Here is a 14,512-nt window from a genome sequence, read left to right as displayed (position 1 = left end):
CCTTCCTTCCTTCCTTCCTTCCTTCCTTCTCTTTGATCAGTTTTGGTCTCATCTATTACAAAGGTTAGCGTTTGACTGTGACATAAACCCCAGATGTTTTCCTCAGTTGCTATTTTGCCTTTACTTTGATATATGCCATTTACCTTTTGCCGTGAAGATTTTAAAAATTTCTATGTGATCAAGCCTATCAGTCTCATCTTTTATGAATTTTGGACTTGCAGGAATAGTATAAAAATCCTTCCACATTCCAAATTTATAAATGGACTCTCTCATGTAGAACAGAAAACACGTTACATGTGTGAATGTGTAGAGGTTTAACCCCCCCCAAAAGCTATTTTAAATAATGTATTTCTATATTTAATTTGTCTTGTTGGAATACCTATCTCTGCTCTTTTCTATGAACGTTTTTTGTCTCTTAAGGCAGATTTGAGGTCAGTCATCACTTAGTGGAGAAGAGCAGAGCACTTCTGAAAGAGAAACGCCACTGGTTGAAATTTCACGGTAAGGAAGTTGCTGTTTGTGGAGAAGAGAGACTGGGTGGGTCGGACGGGACAGGTGTCCCGCCCCCGGCCGCACGCGGGAGGGCTCACCTGCCTCCGCCTCGCCCATGGGGCTACGCAGGTGGGGCTCAGGAGTGTCGCCCGGGCTGTGGACAAGCTGGGGAACCATCCAGGGCGTGGCCAGGGAGGATGGACAGCGTTAGCTGCAGGATTGAGCAAGTGGAAACCGTCCGAATGCCTGTCCGAGGGGAGCGGCTGGCCGAGGGGGGGTGGGTGGTGCAGGGCCGCCAAGTCAGAGAAGCAGACCCACACACCCTGCCTGCAGGGGCATGACCCACCACAACGGCAAACCAAGAGCAACTTACAGACGAGTGTGTGGAGAGGGGTATTTAAAACCCAAAAACCAAGAAAAGAAAAAAGGAGTTGAATGGATGTGCTGAGTGAATGAACGGAGAGGACCGCGTCCAGGCGTCCAGGCGTCCAGGCGGGAGGGCCGGCCTGAGCCGGCCTCCTCCAGCACCAGACACACGGGGGACCAGAGCCAGATCCTGCCTGCCGGGCAGCCACTGTGGGGGGAAGGTGCTCCGTGTCTGAGGCGGCCGGCGGCATGTGTCCCAGGTCCAGGCCAGATTTATAGCACAGGGACCTGCAGCCACCTCCCCGTCCTTCCCCTTCGCGACTCAGCAGAGGGTGGCTCGGGGAAAGCCCTTGCCTGGGTCCGGGCAGGGGTGTCTCAGGAAGAGGAAAGCAGAAGGCAGTGGGCCCCCCTGTGTGGCCTGGACGGACGTGCTGCCCTCCCGCCCCCTCGCCCCCCATCCCTGTACATGTCTGAATGACCTGTGCCAGGCGCAGGCAGGGGGGGAAGCAGGATTCGGTCCTGGGTCATCCCTTCCCTCCTGGGCACTGTCCCCTCACCGGCGCAGGACAAAGGCCACATCATTTCCTTTTGTACACGAAAGAACAGAACTCTCCGCCCTCTCGGACCTGCCTGAGGACTCGGAAGGATGAGCCCCCCGGAGGAGAGGAAGAACCAAGGGGGTTCGGGTGGGAATATTTCATCCCCACAGCACCCGTTGGCCACTGCACCACGGTCTGCCTGCCCGCACACCCCGCACCCCCACCCCAGAGCCTGGTGGGACCCCGGAGGGCTGCCCAGAACTCTGGAGGGGGGTGCAGGGGCAGGGACTGCCTGCTTCGTTTGGCATCGCATTTAATTTTTATTCACACACACTCTGCTTCTCTCTCAGGTCATTATTTTTTAAAATATTTTCATCCACGTTTGACTGTGCGTTTGACATTCTTCAGAGAGAATGCGAATGTTGGAAGAGAATTCCAGTAAAGTGCTTTCTCAGGACTTGGACGTTTCGATGTGGGGACGTGTGCTGACCATGCTGCCCGGGGAGCTGCCCTTGGGAACCAGCGGGGGGCTCAGCCTGCAGGTGGAGGGGCGGCCGCTCTAACCCAGAACCTCGCCTTTTGCTCCCGACCTGTATGGGAAACAGAGAAATGCCAGACAAGAAAATTAATCACTGGGGGATGGGACAGTTCATCAAATTCAAGTCCAATTACTTTCTTTACATAATTCAAATGGAAACTTGACTGTGGGCAAAGACTCCGTTCCTACATCTCCTAAATTTTATTCTCCAGTTTGGAATACCATGGCAGCTTCATGGGGCTAATTTAATGTGTCCACTTGGCTGGCCCCGGTCTGGGGCGCCCAGATCAAAGTGTGGAGGGTCTGGGGACAGCGGAAGAGGGAGGGGACTCGCCCCCTTTTCCCGGCCCCGGGCTTGAGCTGGGGCCTCTCCTGTCATCTGCTGGGGTCCACACGGTCAGCTCCCTGCTCCTCAGGCCCCCTCATTCACACTGAACTGCACCCCAGCCTCCCGTCTCCAGCTTGCAGATGGCAGATGGTGGGACTTTTCTGCCTCCACGGTTATGTGAGCCAATCCCTACAAATCTCCTTTCAAATATCTATAATCTTCTACAGGCTCTGTGTCCCTGGAGAAGCCCCACAAATACATTCACTTCGCATCAGGAGGCTAAGCCAGAAATCCTGATGGCACAATGAAGCCCGGCAGCAGGGACATGCCCTCCACTAGGGAGAGCGCTTTGTGATGGTTGTGGTGGGGCCAGTGTTTCCCAGACTGGACTCCTGCGGGATCTCTGCACATAGGACCCCAGGCCCCCAGATGTACTGACTCAGAATCCTGGGTCACAGACCTAACAGATCTCAGGACAGCGGACCCAGGGGCACAGCCCCATTACTGGGGTCCCACCCTCTCTCTCATCAGGGTGGGTACTGGTGTTTGGGATGGGAGGAGTCTAAGTCATATACGCATTTTCAGTCTACGAGATTGTGTATCTAGTGGTGTGCTGATAAAGACTGAATCATAGCTTTCCAAAAAATGTGTGCGTATAAAACCCATATGTTCATTATAAGGTTTGCTGGCGTGAAGAGTATGGATCACACGGTTTGCATCCAGTAACACCACGTGCGGCCCCCTCCGTCATGAGCCCCACGCGGCCCATTTATCCCCATGGGGTGCTCTCATCGGTTCTTGCCGGACCGTGATGTCACACCTCAGATGACACGGTCGTCTGCTCTTTCCCGAGAAAGTCGCCATCATTGGTGTGATCTGTGATCTGCTCTGACACCGTTTCCACCGTGTACAAATCATCTACGTTAAGCTGAAGCCTCTTGCAGCGTCAGCACGGGACACGACACTCATGTTAACCTGCACAGTGAACATTTTCTCCAGCACTTTCCCGAGTCGGGACAATCAACAGAATCACAACCCCAGCCCTGATCCGTGGAGGTTGCCCATTCCTGGGCTGATTCCCAGCCGCCAGCACGCACTGAGCCCCACGACGTGGCTTCCCCGCGCACGCAGACACACGGGTGGCTCAGCAGCAGAGACTGCGGTGCGTAGAGTCGAGGGAATCGGTGCGTTGTGTGTTTATTAACTCTTAAAACACAACTTACCTAACTGAAAGCCTGTATGATTTGATTTTTAATTACGGTTATGTTAAACAACAGGTCTGCCCAAATCCTCAAACTTCCGCTCACCCCATCCCGAGATGCGGCCTCGAGTCCAGCCTCACTCTGGCAGGCCCTCCAGATGTGCAGCCAGCTGTGGGGGGGGGGGAATGCAGGCACCACGGCCCCGCCTCTCCTGGCCGCGGTGCCCACTGCTCACTCCCCGCTTCCTCCCACACCTTGCAAAGAGTCTGTAGCTTATGCTCATGGGTTTTGCTTGCTTGTTTGTTTGTTTGTTTTTAATCTAGGCCAAGAAAGGAGACTGAAAAGGAAGTCCTTTATCACGTACTGAGCTGTTTCGCAAACAAGGCTAAGGGCCATCTTGATGATTTCGCTGTTTTGAAGAAAGCCCTCGTTTCGAGGCCTCACATTGAAGGTTCTCAGGGCTGTGGGGTTTCGGGGATGTTAGAGGCACAGCAGGTGGTTAGCTGCTCCCGCAGGACCAGTCAGGCGGGGCCTCAGCGGAGCGAGCGGAGGCCCCGTTGACCAGGGCGGGGGTTCTGCATTTTCACCTGCAGGTAGGTGTTCAGGCTCGCAGGGGTGCCTCCCCCCATGCGAACCGGACGTAGGCACACACATCAGAATGACGACGTTTCGTTCGCAGGGTGGCTTCCCCCATCCAGGATGCTTCGTTCCCAGGATCGGGGTTCCTGGCAAATCAAGTTCTCAATCCAGGATTGCTGGGCACCCAGAGCCTTTGAGACTCCTGCACGCAGGGGTTTGCCTCTGCCCCCGGCCAGGGTGCTCCCGCAGCCCACCCTGGGCTCCACCTCACCGTCAGGCTCCCTGGATAGCTAGTACTGCAGCTGCCTGCGTGTAGATTTTTAAAGACACGCGCAGCACATCACAGCAGTTCCGCCAACTGTCCTGTAATATCACGGACGGGGGCCTGGCTCTCTTCACTAAGTTACAGATCGTCCTGAGCTATGCTCTGGGTTCTTAGACTCTGGAAGCACTTTGAGCCAATCAGCGTCACGTTAACCTCTCATCACTTGGATGGGTTCCTTCTAAAGACGGTTTCTCTTGAGAATCCAGCTTCCCTTTCAGAGGCGACATTCCCTGACCGGGTTCCCCTTCTTCCTGGAGCCAGCGTGCTCCCACGTTCCATAAGCACATTCGCGGTCCCTTCTCCTTGCCACTCAACCCCAAGACCCTTGCTGTCTTATCTAACGATGCAACGACTGGAAGTGAATCTCTGAATCCTCTTACATAGGACTTGAACCAGCCCGAGGGGCAGGAAGTGGGAAAGAATTCTGTTCTTCACCCACTCTTCCTGCTCGGTCCCTTTGTTGCAACCTTACCCTCAAGGGTCCTCTAGGGTGGCACGTTAAAAGATCTGAACACCTGTTGGAATGCTTCACGGACACCAGGTGCTCAGTCGATTATCCTGGGGGGGCTGTCATAACCACGTCCCGCGGACCACGCGGCTTCCACAGCAGACGTTTAGCATCCCCCAACCTGGAGGCTGGAGGTCAGATCCAGACGTGGACGGGGCTGGTTCTTCCACGGCCCCTCCCCTGGGTGTGTAGATGGCCACCTTCTCCCTGTGTCCTCAGTGGTGTCCCCTCTGTGCGTGTCTGTGCCCTAACCGCTTTTCTTATAAGGACACCAGTCACATCGGGTCAGGGCCCGGCCGAATGACCTCGTTTTACCCTAATCACCTGTGTAAAGACGCCCCCTCCAAATACAGTCACAATCTGAGGTCCTCGTGATTAGTGCCCTGACATATACATCTAGGGGACACAGTTCAGCCCAGAGCGGCCGCTGTTGATTTCAGACATCGATGGGAGTATCTCTCTGACTTTCCACAAAACGAGAAAAGGCACCAAGTCCAGAGGTAGCCTTGAGATTCTGGGGCCCCTGGGGATGAAGCGCCAGATTCTGTCTGGGTCAAAAGTCCCATCGGTGGGTCTTGCCGAAGCCTGCCTCTGCTCAAGGGGCCACACCCAGCCAGTTCTGCTCCCACCTGGAAGCTTATAGCCAAGCTGGCGAACACAATCCTGAGGAAAAGCAGCCCATTCCGCAGACCTGCGGGGCCCCAGGCGCAGAGACTCCCCGGGGACCGACTGACCTGCCCCCGGTCCGCTGCTCAGGTGCCCTGTCAGGTTGAACACTGTTCATGTTTTTTTGGTGACTTCCTTTCTAGGAAATGCCTGTTTGTGTCTTTTGCCCATTCTTTTCCTGGCTTCTCATTTTGTTATTCATTTGTAGGAGCTTTCAAAGCGCATTTCAGATATTAATGTTGTATCATTTCTATGTTTTTCTGCTGTGTGGACTGCTTTCTCACGTTCTTAGTGGCAACTATTGAGTGTGGGCGAATTTACTGAGCAACAAGAAAAGGATGACCCAAATTGACATTTGGGGAGCAAATCTCCCCAACCTGGTTGGTCTTTGCCAGATGTGGGCTTGGCTTTTCCTGAATCTCTGCTCTTCTAACAAGTCAGCCAGTCAATTTCCACAGAAAGGCCTCCTGGCATTTTGTTTGGACTGCACTGAGTCTGGGTCGATTTGGAGAAAATCGGCATCTCTACACCCTCCCATTTCCCCAGCCACGAACAGTCATGTTGCTCTGTGAGCTTCCTCCCAGATGAAGGTCTTCAGCTCAGTTTTATATTTTCTACAGAAAGGTCTGGCATAGATTTTGTCCAGGTGCCTTATTTTTCATCGTTGCTGCTATTATGTGCTTTTCAAATTATATTTTCAAACTCCTTTTTTACTGTGTTGCAATGCACTTGACTCTGTCCACTGACTTTGGCAGTTAATATGTTGTTGATTCTGTTGAGATTTCTATATTGATAATCATATTTCTGAATAATAATGATTTTGATTCTTCTCTATTTCTTCACCTTGTACATTTTTACCTTGTCTCATTTGTACTGGCCGTGAAAAGAAATGTGTGGATTTGCTTTGCTACTGCTTTGTGTTAAAAGGTCGTGTCTTTGCACATGAATGCTACTATTCTTTTTCTTTTCTTATTCTGTCCTTATCTGCCATCAGAATCAAGGTTACCCACGTAACATGAAGTAAACTGGGTGTTCTGGGGATGTTCAGTAGAACACAACTACAAGATATCTGGGCTTTTTGTTGGGTTATGTATGGCCAGGATCTCCTCCCATGGCGTGACTTGCTTTTACTCTTCTTTTAACATACCTCTAAACAGTGTCTTTTGATGGATGGAAGTCCTGAATTTTAATGCAGGCCACTTCATCTTGGTTTTTACTTTCCCATTACTTTTATGTCTTATGAGGGAAATCTTTGCCTACTCCAAGGTCATGAAAATATTCTGGCTGTATTTCCTTTACTGTCTTTGGCAGAGTATGTAAAATTTCAGAATTCAGCATCTCCCTGCCCTCATGGAGCTTCTATTCCAGCAGAGGAGAAAGAACAACAAGTAAGAATATAGTAGAATGCCGGGAAAAGCAAGAAGGAGTGTAACAGCATGCGAATGGGATGGCGTGTGGACAGAGGGCGGTGACTTAAGGTGGGGGAGTTGGAAAAGTCTCGGGGAAGGTGACATGTGAGCAGAGACTGGAGAGGCGGAAGCCTCTGAGCCATGTGAACGTCTCTGGAGAAGGATGTTCCACACCGAGTGGCCAACCAACATGGGAGTGAGCTTGGCCTCTGGAGGAAAAGCGAGCGGGTCAAGTCGGCCAAATTGCAGCAGAGAGCGGAAGGAGACGAAGCCGGAGACGGAGGCAGAGCCCGATAGTTTAGGCCTCACAGGACATGGCGAGCAGTTTGGGTTGTACTCGCGCGCTGTGCTGAGGAAGTCCACAAGGGAGCAGGGAGGCACGATCTGATTCATGTTTTCGGAAGAGCTCTCTGGTACTGTCCCGAGACTTGCCCGCTGAGGAGATCGGGAGTGAGGCCCCAGGTGCATCCGCTGCGCGGCTGCAGGTGCATGGTGGCCGTTCCTTCAGGCTGGATGGCAGAGTAGGCATGGGGAATCCTGTACCTTCTTCAAAATACTTCTCTGCTTTGTTTCCCACAGTTAGATCTATGATCTGTCTGGACTTGAACTCTTTTGTAATCTAATCGACCAAGCTCCATTTAGTGGAAAGGTCATCCTCAAAGAGACCCCAGAGGGATGACTTCCTGTACCGCGTGAGGACCCGGCAGGAAGACGGCCGCCACCAACCGGGGAGTGAGCTCACCGGGAACCAAACTGGCTGCATCTTGCTCTCGCACTTTCAGCCCCTAGAACTGTGAAAAGTAAATCTCTATGGTTTATGCTGCCTTGTTACAGTATTTTGTTGTAGAGACTCAAACTAAGGTAACATGTTACACCATGGGTGGCACTTGAGGACTTGAGGAAATAAGCCTAATACAAAAATAAGTAAGTACCGTATGACCCACTTGTATGAGGCACCCAGAATAGGCAAATTCATAGAGACAGAAAGTAGAGGGGTGGGCCCCACGCCCAGGACACTCAGGCGTATGCCTCCTTTGTTTTTTAGACTCTGACATCATGTTCTTGGTGCCATGACATCATTGGCCATGCAGGCACTGGAAGACTCATGTTACCTCAAATAACCTGTGAAGATAAAATCATTTCCTTCCATAAGGAGCATCTGCTGCTAGCTGTGGGAAGATTTTTTTTAACCTCTTCAGTATTTTTTATCTTAATTTCATCCACCAGGTGAGAGAACGGGCAGGGATCAGTGAGAGGGGTTCCGGGGACTAGGTGAGAGCAAGGGGCTAATTTTTCTAATTTCTGTAAATTCTGACTTGTAGGTGTAACCACTGAGTTCAGATCAAGCCTGTGAGCACTACCTCCTCAGTGAGGTGCATAGTGAGGGTAAGGGTATAATGAGGGACAGGAAGCACCCCAGGGTGAGGTGCATGGTGAGGGGGTAGGGGTATAATGATGGACAGGAAATACCCAAGGATGAGGTGCCTGGTGAGGGTAAGGGTATAATGATGGACAGGAAGCACCCCAGGGTGAGGTGCATGGTGAGGGGGTAAGCATATAATGATGGAGAGGAAATACCCAAGGGTGAGGTGCATGGTGAGGATAAGGGTATAATGATGGACAAGAAATACCCAAGGGTCAGGTGCATGGTGAGGGTAAGGGTATAATAATGATGGACAGGAAGCACCCAGCGTGAGGTGCATCGTGAATATAAGGGTATAATGATGGACAGGAAGCGTGCCCCAGGGTGAGGTGCATGGTGAGGGTGAGGATAGTGTATAATAATGGTGGACAGGAAGCACCCAGGGTGAGGTGCATGGTGAGGAGGTAGTGTATAATAGTGGACAGGAAGCACACAGGGTCAGATGCATGGTGAGTGTAAGGCTATAATGATGGACAGGAAGCACCCCAGGGTGAGGTGCATGGTGAGGGTCAGGGTATAATAGATAGATAAGTTTTGTGCAAGGACACTGCAGCAGGTGACCCACCTCAGCCCCCGTGACCCTCTCAAGTGACTCAGGGAGAAACCCAGAGCAGGAAGCGCCAGGAAGCCAGTCACACGGAGGCGTGCCATCTTTTTGAACAATCAAGACATGGTAGACATACCGTACTGAGATGATCTCACGGTCTTCCTTGTGTCTCCTGGAAATCAGTAAACCTTCAATTTTACAACCCAGCAGACCGCACCTCGGGACGCACACATGTCCCTTGGGAACTGCTTGCAGGCTCGCAGACCCTGTCCCTTCTGCAGGGTCCCCAAGCCGGACAAGCTCCAGCAGCTTGGCGGACCGATCTCAAGTCCTGTCCCCCAGGCTCTCGTCCTCCACGAGCCGAGGAACCCAGCACTCACTAACCTGCTGGGAGGTTGGCTTTCTTGTTTAGTCCATCATTTGGCGACAATGAAGGGACCCCAGAAGAGATGCCACCTTCTCAGGAGGCCATTCTGTGGAAAGCACCGGTTTCAGGTCTGTTGGGGGGATGAATCCTCATTCCAGGATTAAAAATTCTTCACAATACTGCCAGTTTGAATGCTTGCTGCTACAGCTACGTAGATGAGTTTCTGAGCGAGTCCGAAGGCAAGGGGCACCAGCTCCTTCCATCAGAGAGAGCCGAGGTTAAGGCCCTGCAGCCGTCTGTCCGCACTGATCATTTAGCGGCCAAGAGTCGCCTCTGTGCTCCCAGCACTTTCCACCGAGCCAGGCTCAACCGAGAGGAAACCAAGACACAAAATGCCATCCACCGACTCCGGGGTGACCCTGGGAGGGGCAAGATGGCTCCTGTCAGCACAGAGGTCCACGGTGGAACCCCCTGGGTAGTGTGGGGCACCGCACCCGCTAGGGAGAGAGATGGACCAGCCCAGCTGGGGAGCCCCTTCCCACACGCCGGCGGGATTCATGCTCAACACACACGGAGCACATACTTGCAAATTTCTACCTAATGTAAAATTCTACGGAGGATGATTTTGGCACTCAAATGGCCTAAATGAGGATCCTATGAGACACCTAATTAGTGTGTCTGCACACCCAACTCCAGAGAGCCAGCTGGTAAACTAAATCACCGAGCGGGATGCATGATTTGGTTGGTATTTAGAAGCTTCCTAAAGAACGCTGACAAGATACCATCTACGTAAGCAACTGATAAGACACTTTCTGAAATAGGGATGAGACTGCGCCCAAAATGATCAACTCCGAGAGGGGTACTGTCTACTGCCCCACCTTCTTGGTGTCCCTCAGACGAGATGCTCGGGGACAAGGATTGGAATCCAGCCCTCCCGCTGCCACCTGAGGCCACGCGAGCCGAGCTGATGTTCATAGCCTGCCGGGAATGTTCCTAAGGTCCTCTTCCCTGAGTTAAAATCAGGACGTGAGCCGGGGAGAGGCAGCTGCAAGGCCTGTCACCAAGGGCGCAGTACCTTGCCTTGAAGGATTGAAAGCAACGGTCCTTATCTAATGAATCTTCGTGAAACTGGGAACAATTCAAAGTCCTTCAATCTGTCCTTCTTGCTGATCCCCGAATCTCCCGTTTATCGCAGAAGTCTTGTAACCTCTGGGAACTCTAATCTACATCATTCCCTATTCCTCAGACAGAAGACAAAAAGGAAAAAGAGGACTTTAAAAAATACAAATGCCTATAGAAATGCCCTTGCCCCAAATCTAGCCCACAGCTTTCACGAGATTACTTAGCAAGGATAAATACGAACCTCAAGTGTCTTCTCCACAAATATTAGTAGAAAAAAGCTTTAGCCTTCCAAGCAGATTAACTTAACTTACTCTATCTGCCAGGAAACCAGTTTGGATCCGACTGTTCTTTTATAAACTAGTGAGTACTAGTGAGTTTTATAAACTCTACCCATGGCTAAAATGTTTAAAACAGTAATTATGAGGTTTTTGTTTGTGTCTGTCTGGATGTGCTGTGGATACGTGGTATTTTCAACCTCCTGATGGCATTGCCAAAATTAATTTGTAAGAGCTCTATTTAATTGGCTTAAAGGAAATTAAGCACTCATAGGAATTCTCAAAAACAGAATAGAACCAATCCAAATAGGTTCCAAGCTCATGTGATCTAAGATTAATCTTTGCTAAGTAAAGCTAATTGAAGTTTATTGGTTTCATTAAAACATGTGTTTTTAGGGTTGTCAGCATTAAAACGCATACTTTTGTTCTACCTACATTTACTAAAAGTCAAATTAGCTCTGTTACGGAATTTGTCGGCAAGAAAGGCAGCTAAACATGATGGTCAGCTGGGTAATGCCTCGTGAAACTTTCTTGACCCATCTAAACATAATTATTAAGAACAAGTGAATTGAAAAGATGTTAAGTAAGATAAAAGTGTAGGAATTTTTCAACAATATTTGTGTCTACTTAAATAGTGTCCCCAAATCTTTTTTTTGGTAACTTGAAACCTTAGAGTTTTGCAAAGTAAATTACATAATGGATAGATATTAAATATCTAGATCGTTCCCAAATAAGGTAAAGTACTGAACATAGGTTCATTCATTACTAAACATAGGTTTAATCCACTTTGACTTCTTATTCCAGAGAAATTAAAGATATCTGGGCTTGTTAATAAACATGCTTTGTGCTCTACTGAGAGATTATATTATGAAGAAGCATAGTTTCTAAAAATTATGAAATATATTCATAAATTTGCCATTCTAACAAATTTTGATGTAACAGTTCACAATTGCTTACTAGTTTTCACTAAAAATTAAGGTTACTGAGAATTAACAATTCTAATAAATATAATTAAGACTACTGGAAATAATAAGGGGACAACTGTATGCAGGGTAAGTAAGATACGTGTTTTTGGTTAAAATAAAAGGGGAGAGGGTGTGAAGAATGGGAATACATTTTTGTCAAGGGAAAAGAAAATAGTTTTGTCCCAAAATGAGACTGGTTGTTTACAGAGGGAAATGAACTCTCCTCAGATTTTTAACTGTGACCATTTTTGAGACTTGTTACAGTTACTGGTTTATTCTGATGCTCTTGCAAATATGTTTCAGCTTGAAGGAGACTAGTAGAAGGAACTTTTGACACATACAGGTTTCTGATACCCTTAGGATGATAAAACTCAATAAACTAAGAATTTCTAGAACGAGTAGGAAAACTGCATTCAATCAGGACAAGAATCAATAACATGGGACTGAATGAATTGAGGAAGATGTGATCATTTTTATGATTCGAACCATTGCTGGTTCTCTAATGTTTGCTCTTCCAGAGTCAAGGAAACTTTCTCTTAGGATACCCAGGACTTACAGAAATTTGACAAACTATTCCTTTGTAAACAAGTTGAAACATAGAAATTTTCTCCCTAGCCAAACCCTCCAGAATTCAGAAACTCTCAGTGAGTGATCTTCCTTTCATGGCAATTATAATTATTAGCATAAGTCAACAAGAATCTGTTCTCCTGGTAACAGGACAACGTTGAAAACACTGGTCATATCACCGAGGCTTTGACTGGAAAGTCGTATATGAGAGAGACAGACATAGACTGAGATATGACCGGACACCTTTAAGGAGCTGAGGTTGACTTTATAGAGTCAATGAAGCCCCTTGGAAATATCACCCTGGCACCTTGCTTACGGGGTTCCTGGAGTCTCACCAGGTGAGTAAGGAAGTCACTTCCTGGCAGGCTCAGGGACCTCAGGATACTTGGGGGACCTCGAGAAGAGAGGAATTCCCCCAAATCTATAATGGTAAGCATTTGGCTTGGTTCTCAGCCTTCAGAGGCTCTTAGAGGCTTGATCTGAAACTCCTTATGAAAAGCTCCAGCAAAGCAGATTTGTAAAAACCTATGTAGTCAACCACTATTCTTGCTGTGCTTATGTAAATAATCAGGACAAGTCTGCTGAAACTGGACTTATTTTATGAACAAATTAGTCTTAATTTGGCTATTGTTTGGGAGCAAGAATTCCTGTCCCCTTCAAGGTCCTCCTAATTGGACTAAGAATCAAGTTGCCATAAGACAGATTAACAGGAGAAAATCAAATGCAATAGTGTACGTACGGGGAATCCACACAGACATGGACGTTCCAGAGACAGTCAGGCATGATGAAGTGTATGTGTCGTTCTGAGCTAAGGAGAAGGGGGCACGGGTCTGGGACTTGAGAGGGAAGGAAGACAGTTGACAGGATGATAAGAAGAGCAGGTGTTTGGTAATTAGATACTTGCCCCACCAAACAGATGGTTCGCTCAGATAAAATTCATCAGTGGCAATAACCGCATTCTGGGAAAGACCCCCCACTGAGATTCTTCTAAGTAGTTAAGGAAGGAACAAAAGTTTCTCTTGAGCTTGTAGGATCTCGATTGCCCTCAGCTGAAAATGATCTTCAGGTCAAAGTGTTCCATCTTGGGGCAGCCTGCCCATGGCCCTTTTTATCTTTGATGGAAATGGGGTGATTTTAGAGAGAAAAATTATGTTTTGTAACACTTTTGTGGACGTTAGACTCTAGTTCTGACTGACTGTCTTTGAGGGGTTGTTGCTTGCCTACAAAACTGGGCCAGGTCCTGAATTCTTCCCGTTTTCTCAAATATCTGGACTATCTGACTATGATTCTCCAAACTAAGGTTTCTGATTTTCTCCCCTTCTTTTGACCTGGGATCATTGAGAACAAAAACTGCCCTTCTTCCTGAAGCCCTGCGGAGTGAAGCTTGACCACTTGAGGTACACTTCAGAGAAGTCACCGCCACAGCCCATGTGTTTACGCGACCTTCGTGCCTGCTGCTGGCTGGGCCGCGGAGAAGGACCACCCGAGGCATCCCGGCTGCAGACCCAGAAAAGCCGCCAGATCGCCGGGGCCGGCTCCCACCCCATCCGAGGATGCTTCCGGCCTGACATCTGGGATCTTTGCCCGCAGCACTCCGGACTGACACAGGGTTTATAATTTGCTCTAACCGTTAACCGGTATCTTTCTTTTGTTCCCATAAGACATGCTTCTTATTAACTACGTGAACTTAGAGAGCCCACCTGCACGGCCACCTCCTGAATGAGACCTCTGTTCCCCTGAACTGACCTGTCCTCAAGACCAAGACCAGTTCGTGAGATGTGGAGCAGACTCCTTGCCTAAGGTCCCGAGCGGAACAGTGAAACTCCAGCTACGAGGGAACCCTGCTCATCTGTGATTTTTTCCTCCTCAAAAGGAGAGGATATTAATTCGCAAACACACCACAAGGACTTTTCAATGAAAATTTATTCTAGTTAAGGGACAGATTTATGTGGATGACTCCCAGTTATGGCAAAGCAAGTCAGAGGGCTCATGTTCCCGGGAACAAGCTAAGCAAACCAAGGATCGGCCTGAAGCGACCCAACGCCCAGGCTCGGGGAAATACCAGCTGAGTGCTTTGGTTCTGAAATCCTTGGCTTAAATCTATTCTAAGGCTTCCCGCTATGATATTAGCCTTTTGACTGGTAGGCATGTTGACCGTACAAATTGTTAGACTCCTGTCGTATGTCCACTGTGGCGCCTCCGACCCACCAGCTCATGTTGCCAACCACACGCACGGCGCCGCCTGAAGGAGGACCACTGACACCGAGATACCATGAAACTCCTATAAAAGTAGT

The sequence above is a fragment of the Mirounga leonina genome, unplaced genomic scaffold (genome assembly GCF_011800145.1).
Source record: "Mirounga leonina isolate KUSES-001 unplaced genomic scaffold, KU_Mleo_1.0 Mir_54, whole genome shotgun sequence".
NCBI lineage: Eukaryota > Metazoa > Chordata > Mammalia > Carnivora > Phocidae > Mirounga > Mirounga leonina.
The sequence above is the reverse complement of the archived record's forward strand: the minus strand, read 5'-3'. Positions refer to the sequence as shown.